Source organism: Pleurodeles waltl, chromosome 9, assembly GCF_031143425.1.
Source record: "Pleurodeles waltl isolate 20211129_DDA chromosome 9, aPleWal1.hap1.20221129, whole genome shotgun sequence".
Classification (NCBI taxonomy): domain Eukaryota; kingdom Metazoa; phylum Chordata; class Amphibia; order Caudata; family Salamandridae; genus Pleurodeles; species Pleurodeles waltl.
Genome location: NC_090448.1, coordinates 957051178 through 957063882, shown reverse-complemented (window position 1 = coordinate 957063882; position 12705 = coordinate 957051178). Strand labels below are relative to the sequence as shown.

Sequence of the window (12705 nt, the reverse complement as noted above, 5' to 3'; positions counted from 1 at the left end):
AACGCAGTACTGACAAATATAAAAAGTATACTATGAATACTGAGTATTGTTAATTACAAGAAAAATCAAAATGTTTGTATAATTATTATTTGTTCACCAGTTACTGAGCGATGGTCTGAAAAACTGTGGACAAGATTAAAGCTGACTACAGGTCATCGGAGACAAATTCTTACAGACATACACCTGTCCCGATCACCTTCATGTATTTTGAGAACTGTATCTCATTAAAATTGAATAAATTAAGCTAACACATCTGAAAATAAATTGCAAATATCTGTCAAGTTTTCTATTTGCCTAGATGGGACATCTGCACGCTTTCAGTGTCTTTATGAGTGTCATTTCCATGCCTCATGTGTAACAGTGACACTTTATAACAAATCGAACAATGCTGATACATTTCTGTATAAATCAAAATTACTGAAATTCTCTCTTGTAATGCGTACATGCGATTAGCCTGGATTTCTAAAAATTGGTTGGACGATCAAATAGAATAAGGGTGTTGTTGACATACCTATCTTTTACAGAGCTTCTGCACCCCAACTCCCAGAATTTTTGTTTAACTGATGTAATGAGGTCCCGTGTGTCTGGCACCTCCTGACATCTGAGCGGTGCATTGACTGCTTCATTGGGCAGTCTAAGATGATTAAGCCCCGGCTCTGTGGCTCTGACCGTGGAGAAGTGTGGCTCAATGGTTAGAGCGGCAGACCCTGAAGCAGAGATCTGGCTCAAGACCAGGGTTCAAGTCCCGCTTCGGCAGGTCTTGGGCTCTATTCCCCTTGACCAGATAATTCTCGCCTCGGTGCCTAATCTAATTCATGGGTCCCACTCTGCAACTCTGGGCAATAGCTTGCTTAATCTCCACAACGGCCCCAACAGCGCTTGGATGCCTGGCTTCACCCTGGGGGTGCTCAGGAGTGGGCGCCTCACAGGGAAAAGCCAGGAGGGGTTCCATAGCGGTATGAGTACAGCGCCTTGAGACCCTAACGGGTGAGTAGTGCGCTATACAAGTGCTAATTTTACATTTTTTACCCCTCCCCACCCCGCCTGCCACTCAGGTCCCGCTGGTGTTATTAGGGGAGCTAGAAGGATCTGGGACTGCGCGTAATTGAAGTGGCGCAGCTATTTTCTCCACTTTGGTGGCTGCATTCCCCCCCCTAGATTTGACATGCCTGCAATGGGAGCAACTGCGGGTAGAGAAGCACCCCGGGCTGGGATCACCCCCATACACCTAGACTGAGAGCATACATGCTGTACCCCCTGACCACTGGCTACTTTACTGCAGCACTACAGCACTATAGAACTGATTTTTTGCGTCCTTAGTTTCAATGTACGATATATTGCTGAAATGTTGTGGGCACAGATGGCTTGTGAAATGTGTGGGGGCCCATACTGTGACATGCACTATACATGGGGGTGCCTCCCTTCAATGGAAAAGAATCACTTGGCTCATGCCACAACATTGCATCCATTGCTTGAAAGCAGTCTTTATATCGTCTCGTCAGCACTGACTTTTACGACATGGGAAAAGCAGATTAAACTCATGGTTGAGGAAAGAAAATCATGGAGTGAAGTAGAGCTCAAGTCAATGTGCGATTGTGCTGCTACTTTGGGGCACACAGGTGCAGCTATGGAGTACATGAAACTTATATCGCTAGAACTGAAACAAAATATAAGGTGATCGATCAGAAGATGGGCACAGATGAAGGAGCACCTTGACAGGCATGCTACAAGACTTGACAGCACTCAACACAGTATCTCTGATCTAGAAGACCGTGCAAAATCGACAAGTTATTCCCTCAACTGGATTGAAAACGTGATTGTGGAATCCACCATAAACAGGTAGATCTAGATGCACATTAAACACTAAGTATTCGTATAATTTGAGATGCTGAATCTAATGATTTTGCTGATCTGGAAATCTTTATGAAAACACTTTTTTCCGACATATTTGGCAGGAAATAATACTTGCAGTGCTTCACTTTGAAGAGAGCGCACAGGACCCTGGCTCAGCGGCCTCTGTCGGTGACCCATAAAAGCCTGGTTATAGCCCACCTTCTTAATTTCAAGAACCAAGCTCTTGCCCTGCGACTGGCTAGAGACAAGAACTGACTTTCAGTGGGCTAGAATCTCCTATTTCCCAGATTTCAAGCTCACTGATGCAAGAGGCTATGAGTTTCCTCACGGAGTCCAAGAGGGCGCTGCATGCTATCAACCTCAATTATTACATTTTGTACTCTGTCAAGCACCGCATAAATGTGAATGGCTACTCATACTTTTTAACTAAGGCATTCAGTAAAAAATGTGTTAATAAAAAAAATAATATATCAGTAGCTTTATTTCGGTGAAAGAAAATTAACATAAAAGCACATAAACAGTTACATAACTCATCCAATAAAGCTACTACTACTACTATATATAAGAACAGTGTGGGTTATTCTTTTGAAGGAGGGGACTTCCAAGGCCCAATGAGTGACATTGTATAGGTTACTTTGATCCTCTCTGATCAGGTAATATGTTTCAAAGTGCGACCTGTGACAGCAAAATGAAGTTCTTCTGAAAATGCTGGGGGAGGGTAGGTGGCTCTTTGAACAGTATGTACAAGGTTGTTGTCTGTTAACTGTGTGGCTACATGGGGGTAGCATATTCCTCTCAGTGCATACCTACAAGTTACTTAACTGTTTCGAGATTTTAATGGTGTCTTGACTGTGGGGGGGGAGGGGGGGAATACAGTGTGAATGAGTGCAGGGTTGGAAAATGGGTTTTGTTTTAGAATGTAGGTGAAAAATCAAATATGACGGATATCATATTTGTCATAAAGCCAACAACTACCACACAAGACTAAAGTGAGCATTGTATTAGCCTGCTTGGATTGGATCAAGATTGGTACAGTTCTCCTACAAAAGATGCATTCAGGTGTCCCCAAGAATCTGCCCTGAAATAGGCCCATTCTTTTCTTATAGATCATACGTATGAGGTGTGACTGATCTTATTAGGAAATCTGTCCACTTGGCCCCTACTAGATATACAAACTGATCGCAAGAGCAGACTATGGGTGGTTTCCAGGTATCTGAGAGCACAAATGCACCATTGGCAATATATATGGCCTGGGGGCGTGGCTAATCCAGCGACCAAGATGGCCGCACAGCATTGAAGCTCCACCAAACACTGTCGGAACTTCGCCATCATCGAGCACTAGTTGGCCACAGCATCTCATTTACTCCCTGCTCCAAATGATATGGACGCACTGAGTAAAATATTGCCACCTCTGGACCGAAGGGAGCCTGTGAAATGAGTGCTGCCATGTGAGCTGCCTACTGCGGCGTTAGGAATCCTCCACAGGTGAGCCTGGGGGTGGGGCAACGCCATTGTCTTACCAGTAAGCTCCCTGTCCACACGGGCATTGTCTTTGACAGCCCTGGCGCCCCCTGCAACCATGCCGTTCACGGCCCTAATCCAGTGGAGTGGTGCCCCAGAGTTCCAAGGCCTGCTGCTAGCAATGAAGCCAGAGCTGTGTCACTAGAAGAGATCCCACTGGGCCTGGCATTGCGGTGCAGTCCTCATCAGACCGCCCTGCCGCCTGGGCATGCCACGATCTGTGGCACCTGGATTGTGAGATCGCTCAACGCTGGGGGCCCTGGGACATGGATGAACTGGGACTACATGGGTCTCCTGACCGCATCATCACTGCACACCACTCTACGCTTCGGATGGCAGTAAGTAAGGTGAGTCATCATGTGCACTCAGAAGGATGATACCCCACTCCCCTGCCCTCTGTAGATATCTTCCAGCCTGGATTGGTTCTGGTTCTTACCTCCCACATAGTCTCCTATGGCCTTGAGACAACGCACACAAGATGCTTGTGCCATACTCCCTCGCTGGACTGGTGAAATAGTCTCACCTCGCCCGTCTCACAGCGAGGCCTGGCACTGCCAATCTCAGGTCTCCATCCCATTGAACAATTCACCTTTGAAGCTACAAGGAACCCACGTCGTCAACACTCTCCTCCCGCAGCTGAAGGCCGTCCCAAGTAACACTGACCTCCCCTCCCTACTCGATGGTACTGCTGCTATTATGACCGTGCTGCGCCCCGGCTTCAAGTCGATTGACTCATGATTCAATGTCCTAAACCACCACTTGGACAGTATGAATGAACGCCTAGATCGGCATGCCACCAGGATTCACAGGGCAGAGAGCGGAATTTCGAAGGTTGAGAATGGGAGCGCGGAAATGTTGAAACACCTTAAGCGTGTTGAGCATATTTTGAAAACCACATCACAAAGAAAGAAGATTTGGAGGCGTGGCCCAGCCACAATAACCTTTGTATAGCTGGGATAGCAGAGTCCACCAACACTAGGCATATGGGTGTCTTTGTGGAGAATCTACTAGCAGAACTCTTTGGCAGAAACTCTTTCACTTACACCTCTGTGGCCAGAGGGCATTGATCACTTGGCCCACACCCCATCCCTGGGGCACCTCCATGGCCGATTATCACTAAACTCCTCAATTTTAGAGACTGAGACACAGCCCTGCACCTTACCTGGGACAAAGGCCCTTTGCAAAACCAAGGCCCCACAGTATCCTTCTTCCCAAACTTCACTCCACTAGTTCAGGATGCCTGTTGTAAATTTGCTGATGTCAAACTCACTCTCCAAAAGCAAGACCTCAAATTTGGAATGCTTTATCCTGCGCAACTGTGTGTGGAGGTAGATGGTTGCCACAATGTTTTCAATACCTCTGCTGATGACGTACAGTTCTGCTAGCAGCAAAAAACTGGTGGAACCTCCCCAAGCAGCATTCTGCCCTCTGGCACCCCTGCTGACTCATCTCTCAGACTGCCCACACGCCATAACTATATTTTGTTTCCCAGCTATGCTGTCAATGGCTAGCATGGGAAACTCACTGCACCCTAATGCTCCCTGTCCCCCTTGACATTTGGCAGCCATATTGTATTCAGCTCTCTTTCTCCTTAACAGTCTGCCTGATGGCCTTCTGCTAAGTATACCTTCACTGTTCATGAGGGCTTTGCTCCCCTGAACATTGTCACCCTCGCCCGAGGTGTATTTGGCTATGTTTGTAATATTGATTTTTTTCTGGGGTATTTAGGGTTCTCCTGCCCTCATTCTTGTCTGAGAGGTGGGGGGGAAGGAGCATTTGTTATGTTCGTTTGATTAATGAAGCTACACCTTTATGACATTATATGACTCTCCAGAGCCTTACCCACCACATGTATGCTATTTTCTTCCTTGGTATTATGGTTGTTTAAACTCTCCTGAATGTCATGGAACATTAGAGGCCTTAATAATCCGAGGAAAGGAAAGCAGGTCCTCACATACCTTAAATGTCATGGGGTTAAGATGGCCTTCCTCCAAGAGTCCCACCTGTTGCCCCCACTTGAGTGCGCCTACGCCACCTCATGGGGCTCTCACTGCTACTTCTCTTAATACAGTTCTTACTCCCCTGGGGTTTGTATTTTAATCCATAATAGTATACCCTTTATGTCCTTCAAGAGTTCCTTGGACCCTGGGGGGCGATACTTGTTGGCATCAGCTAAATTAGAAGGCCCCTCTCTACTGTTTGTCCATATGTATGCACAAAACAGATTCCCCTGAGTTTTACTCTGGCCTTTCTGCAAAGATTAGTCAACATCAAACAGACTACATTATACTGGCCGGTGATCGAAATATTACATGTCAACCCGACGTCGACTCTACCGGATCCTCTGCGATTGTTAAACAGCACTCACTGCAAGCTCTCACAGACCTTCTCAGTACTTTTTAGGTTACTGACCGGTGGAGCTGCAAACACCAGCAAAGGAGAGACTACACTTTTTATTCGGCCTCACACAATGTATACACCCACTCTGACCACTGGTATTCATCACATGGTGAGCTATTGTGGCTTGATGCTGTTGCACACTTCCACCCCCCACCACACCCTGTCAGATAACGCCCCTATATTGGCAACCCTACATATACCTTGTCATTCTCCTATGTCGAGACACTGCTGCTTCCCTGAAAATGCACTCCACAATACAGTTTTCCGCACAGAAGCCTAATACTATGTCATCAATACAAGAACAGTGCAGAAATATTCTACTCTATGAGAGGCCTTTAAGGCCTATATAAGAGGCATATGTATCGATAAATATCCTGTGGTCCTTCGCAGTATTCGAAACGACTTGAACAAAGTGGAGGGGAAGCTAATAGATATGGCCGGCAAATCGACCACAAACACTGCGTCTCTTCACGCTAGGTTGGTGGCATTGCAGGAGTTTGGCGACCTGCTACAAAAAAAGTCATTTATCGGGGCAAACAGGCCAAAGAGCGTAGATATGGCGAGGGTGAGGGACCAGGCCGAACACTGGCCTGTATTTTACAGCTCCCATATCACGCCACTTATGTGACCCGCTTGCAGCTATTGGATGGCACGGTCGCTACCAATGGTGCCACCATCCTGGACGACTTTACAGCATATTACAAATCACTCTACACATCCTGCTTAGGTGCCAACATGGCCATTCCGGCTGATTATTTATCTGAGGTAGTAGTGGTATGACTTGAGCTTGACCAACAGTAATTCTAGTTGCCCTTATTACTTGTGAAGAAATATTGCAGGTCATAAATGCCCTGAGTGGCTCTGCGACTCTGGGGCTCATTGGGTACTCGGGGGACTTTTATAAAGCATATACGACAATTTTGGTCCCTCACCCTGTTGGAGGTATACACTGGATTCCTTGAACTCAGTACAATTCCTCCCATGCTACAGGAAGCAGTGCTTACCTTGCTGCTCAAGCCCAATAAATCTCCACAAATAAGCAGTTCTTACAGGCCATTATCACCCTTAAATCATAACAATAAAACTTTGGCTAAAGTAATAGCCACCCGCCTCTCATTGCTAATGGACCGCATAACATTCCCCCATTAACCTTCGTACTCTCTTAGCAGTACTCAACCAGGTCTCCCCAACTATCTCAGCAGGGGTCGCCCTCCTGAATGCTGAAAAAGCGTTGATTCCCTCGAATGGTCTTTCCTCCATGCCACTTTAACTAAACTGGGCACACCCAACTGTTACCAGAATCTTATTATGCTATTGTACAAAGAGGCCCAGGTCCACCTGCTATTAAATAGCATACACTGAACCATTCCCTTTAACACGAGGTACACAACAAGGCTACCTGCTCTCTCCCCTCCTGTTCATCATCGCTATGGACCCACTAATCCGGCATTTGCAAGAACAACATCTTCAAAGTGGCCTTAGATTCCCCGTGGGACATCATTGGTCTCCCTCTGTGCAGACGATATATTGCCATGTATGTGTGACCCCTCCTCCAATCTTCCCCCTCTTATTCGAGAAGTGGAACAATTTGGGACAATTTCCGGATTGCAACTGGGATAAATCTGAATTATTTCCACACATGGACGCCACTGCACCTTGTGACCTAACATTTTCTTTGCAGTGGTGTACAGAATACACCAAATACTTGGGCATTTACATCCACACAGACCGGTCAGAGGTGATACAACATAACTATGGTTCATCTATTGACAAACGTGTGACACAGGTGGATAATTGGATCATAATACCATTAGGTATGGCTGGGCACATCGCCCTTGATAAAATGGTAGTGCTACCTCAAGTCCTTTATTTGTTTCTCAATATTCCTATTGCATTAAAAGGTAGTTTTTTTACCACGTTATGGGGGGCTTTTAATACATCTTATATGGACCTGACGTCAGCCACGTATTCACTGGGACATACTGACACTCCCATTTGAACAGGGCGGCTTTGGAGTCCCTGATCTACAACTATATTACCTAGTGGCCCAAGCTCATTATGCCTATCATTGGTACCACCCAGATGGCAGGTTGCCATTTTTTAAACCCGAAAGGGCACAAATGCTGCATCTCCCTCTGTCCACTATCCTACCATATAGCCTACAGCAAGAATCTACTGAAATACTGTAGGAAGGTGGCTTTCTTCTCACATGGTTACACCTATTTGTGGCTGGTTTGTCAGTGTGTTTTTAACTGTCTCACTGAGATCCTGCTAGTCAGGACCCCAGTGCTCATAGTTTGTGGCCTATATGTGTTGTCAGTATGTTTGACTTTGTCACTGGAGTTCTGCTAACCAGAACTCCAGTGCTTATGCTCCCTCTGTTTACCAAATTTGTCACTATAGTTTAGTGACTCCATATTCCAATCCAGATTGGCAAACTTGACCCCTCTTATAAGTGCCTAGTATATAGCACCTAGGCGCGCAGGGCATTGGGATTACAGGAGATCCTTATAAGCTGCAGCATTTCTTTTGCCACCCAAAAGAAGCTCATACAAATACTCCTTTAGGACGGCCACTGCAGCCTGAGTGAAATAGTACACACACTATTTCACAGCCATTTTCACTGCACCAGGTAACTTATAAATCATCTATATGTCTAACCTTCAGTTACTGAAGGCTAGGTGTAAAGTTACTATGTGTGAGGGCACCCTGGCACTAGCAAAGGTGCCCCCATGTTGTCCAGGACCAATTTCCAGGACTTTGTGAGTGCAGGGACACCATTATAAGCGTGCACTACATATAGGTCAATACATATATGTAGCTTCACAATGGTAACTCCGAATATGGCCACATGAGGGGTCTAAGATTGTGAAACTGAACCCCAATCCAAATCTGATATTTGGGGGACCAATTCCATGTTCCCTGGAAGCCCTCCACCATGAACACCTAGAACTGCCAAACCAGCTCTGAGGTTTCCACTCCAGCCCCAGCTGCTGCCACCTCACAGACAGGTTTCTGCCCACCCGGGGATTGAGCAGCTCAATCCCAGTAAGGCAGAACAATGCATTTCCTTTAGGAGCGGAGTGTTACACCCTCTGCCATTGGAAATAGGAGTTACAGGCATGGGGGGGATATCCTCCCAGAATCTCTGGAAGTGGTTTGAAGAGCACAAACGGTGCCCTAATTGCATAATCCAGTCTACACAGGTTCAGGGACCTCGAGTCCCTGCTCTGGCGCAGAACTTGACAAAGGAAAGGGGAGTGACCAGTCCCCTATCCATCACCACCCCAGGGGTGGTGCCCAGAGCTCCTCCAGAGTGCCCCTGGCGTTAGCCATCTTGGATTCCAAGGTGTGGGGACCCTCTGGAAGCATCCGATGGGCCAGTGCCAGTAGGTAATATCAGAGACCCCTCCTAATAGGTGCATACTTGGGTAGGTAGCCAATCCCACTCTTAGGGCTATTTAGGGTCTCTCATCTGGGTGTTTCCTCAGATTCGGTTTGCAAAACTCCACCAGGACTCCTCTGCATCATCTGCTTCAGCTTCTGACCGTCTGATCAACCGCAGACTGCTCCAGGAACCACTGTAACTGCAACAAAGTATCCAGGAAGGCTACTGTGACCTGCAACTTCAGCTCCAGCAACTGCACAGTTTCCACGTTGCTCACGCTCTGAGGACTGCCTGTCTTCATTCCGCACCAGAAGAACTGAAGGAATTACCACTGTAACTGCAACAAAGTATCCAGGAAGGCTACTATGACCTGCAACTTCAGCTCCAGCAACTGCACAGTTTCCACGTTGCTCACACTCTGAGGACTGCCAGTCTTCATTCCGCACCAGAAGAACTGAAGGAATCTCCTGTAGAGTGACACAGTCACTTCTCTGCTTAAGCAGGCACCTCTGTGCAACAACTACCAGTACCCTGGGACTGCTCTCCTGTCGACGAGTGTGATCCCAGGAACACAGGTGGTAGACCGAAATGATTCTTACCGTCCAAAGGTCCAGCTGTCCAAATTTGGTGGAGGTAAGGACTTGCTCCCCGTGCCAGACAGTACCCCTGTGCATCGCGTCTTCTGCAGCTCCTTGGGCTTCTGTGCATTCTTCCAAAAGTTCTTCGTGCACAGCGTTGCTCAGGTCCCTGGCACTCTATCCTGCGACACTCAGCTCCCTGAGTTGTTCTCCGGCGGCGTGGGACACCTTTGTGTAGTGCTACAACAACCGCACTTTGCAACTCCTTTTTCCCCATGTCCTGAGACTCCTGTGGGTGCTGCCTGGTCTTCTGAGGGCTCTTTGAAATGCTGAGAGCCACCTCTGTCTCCTCAGTCTGAGTTGAGACCCCCATGTCCCTCCTGGGTCCAGGCAGCACCTCTGACACAAAACGCATTCTTGCGTGAACCAAGGCTTGTTGACGGAATCCAGCCACACAAACAGCCTGCTTCCAACGACTCGACATAGTACAAATCTTGCATCAATAAGGAACCCGCAGCTGTCTTCTTTGGTGCATTTCTGTTCTTTTCTTCTAACCAGAGAATCCACTTTTGCACCTTCATCCAGGTTGCCAGGGGCTCCTGTTTTTCCTGGATGCTTCAGCGACTTCTGGACTTGGTCTCCTCTCTCCACAGACGTTCAGGTGCAGGAATCCATCGTAGACTTCTTGCAGTCTTGCTTGGTTCTTGCATAATCCTTTACCACGACTTCCTGTGTGTTCTGAGGAAACTTGCTGTACTTTATTTTACTCCTGTTTTCCTGGGCTCTGGGGTGAGGTACTTTACTTACCCTTTGGTGTTTTCTTACACTCCCAGCACCCCTCCACACACTACACTTGCCTAGGGGGGGAAATATGGCTTTCGCATTCCATTATTTTAGTATATGGTTTGTGTTGCCCCTAGGCCCATTGCAATCTATTGTGTTTTTCACTGTTTGCACTATCCTATCACTGTTTACTTACCTGATTTTGGTTACTAGTGTATATATTGTGTATAATACTTACCTCCAAAAGGAGTATTGCCTCTAAGATATTTTTGGGCCTTGTGTCACTAAAATAAAGTTATTTTTTTTCTGGTAACACAGCATATTGTTTTTTATTGTGTATAAGTACTGTGTGACTATAGTGGTATTGCAAGAGCTTTGTATGTCTCCTAGTTCAGCTTCGGCTGCTCTGCTAAAGCTACCCCTAGACAGCCTAAGCTGCTAGACACTGCCTACATTTCACTAAGGTGGATCACTGAACCTGGTATAAGGTGTAAGTACCTCTACAAACCAGTCCAGCTTCTCACAAAGCAAGACTCTTGCTACTACTAGCTGCGCCTGGTCCAAACTCCTGCGATACCTAGGCAGGGATGTCATCTATTCCACACCAGTTCCCCTCATAAATGACCCACGGCACCCACTCACCCAGGAGCGCTTGGTGCTATGCTCCCTTCGCTGGCATGGTCTGCAAATTGTTGCATTACAAATATCTCCATCATGCTTACACAACCCCTATGGCCCTGGCCAAACTAAATCCCACCACATCCAACTGCTGTCCTAAGTGTAAAGCAAAACAGGCCGGTGCCCTCCATCTCTCATGGATCTGTGTGGTGATTACATCTTATTGGGGGGAAATCTACTCCACGTTATGTCAGATACTCTAACAGCCACTTGCTCCTGATCCCCCTGTGGCCCTGCTGGGGTATGTCAAGCCACTACCCCAGGCAATACGTTGCTCCACCGCCATTGCATTGCTCCAGGTCAGACAGCAGATCACACTCCACTGGGGCAATGTTACCCTTTCTACAGTGTCTACTTCGCTAAAAGACATGTCACACTGAGACACCATGTAGGAAAATGCCACTGTTGGCATGGTTACCCCCTAGCTTTTTGCCTTTTGTTGATGCTAGTTATGATTGAAAGTTTGCTGGGACCCTGCTAACCAGGCCCCAGCACCACTGTTCTTTCCCTAAACTGTACCTTTGTCTCAACAATTGGCACAGCACTGGCACACAGATAAGTCCCTTGTAAATGGTATCCGTGGTACTACGGGCCCTGTAGCCAGGGAAGGTCTGTAAGGGCTGCAGCATGTATTATGGCACCCTTGGGACCCCTCAATCAGCACGTGCACACTGCCTCACAGCTTCTGTGTGCTGGTGGGGAGAAAATGTACTAAGTCGGCATGACACTTTGCTCAGAGTGCCATGCCCACAACCCACTGGCTGTGGCATAGGTAAGTCACCCTTCTAGCAGGCCTTACAGCCCTAAGGCATGGTGCACTATACCACAGGTGAGGGCATAGCTGCATGAGCACTATGCCCCTACATTGTCTAAGCCAATTCGTAGACATTGTAAGTGCAGGGTAGCCATAAAGAGTATATGGTCTGGGAGTTTGTCAAACACGAACTCCACAGTTGCATAATGGCTACACTGAATACTGGGAAGTTTGGTATCAAACTTCTCAGCACAATAAATCCACACTGATGCCAGTGGGATTTATTGAGAAATGCACACAGAGGGCATCTTAGAGATGCCCCCTGTATCCCAGCCCAACTACTAGTGCTAGGCTGACCAGTTTCTGCCAGCCTGCCACATCCAGGCAGGTTTCTGGCCCCATGGGGCGAGTGCCTTTGTGCACTATGACCAGGAACAAAGCCTCTACTGGGTGGAGGTGCTTCACACCTCCCCCTGCAGGAACTGTAACACCTGGCGGTGAGCCTCAAAGGCTCATGCCTGGTGTTACAGCACCCCAGGGCACTCCAGCTAGTGGAGATGCCCCCCCCCCCTCCCGGACACAGCCCACACTTTTGGCGGCAAGTCCAGAGGAGATAATGAGAAAAACAAGGAGGAGTTACCCTCCAGTCAGGACAGCCCCTAAGGTGTCCTGAGCTGAGGTGACCCCTGCCTTAGAAAATCCTCCATCTTGCTTTGGAGGATTAGAGATGTATCCCCCTCCCCACAGGG

General features: G+C 47.5%; 1 protein-coding gene across 1 annotated transcript in view; it reads right to left on the bottom strand.

The window, feature by feature from the left end:
• PPP2R5C (protein phosphatase 2 regulatory subunit B'gamma) overlaps window positions 1-12705 on the bottom strand; it is a 1141542-nt gene that overhangs the window by 1082900 nt on the left and 45937 nt on the right. The gene's annotated exons all lie outside the window — the stretch shown is intronic.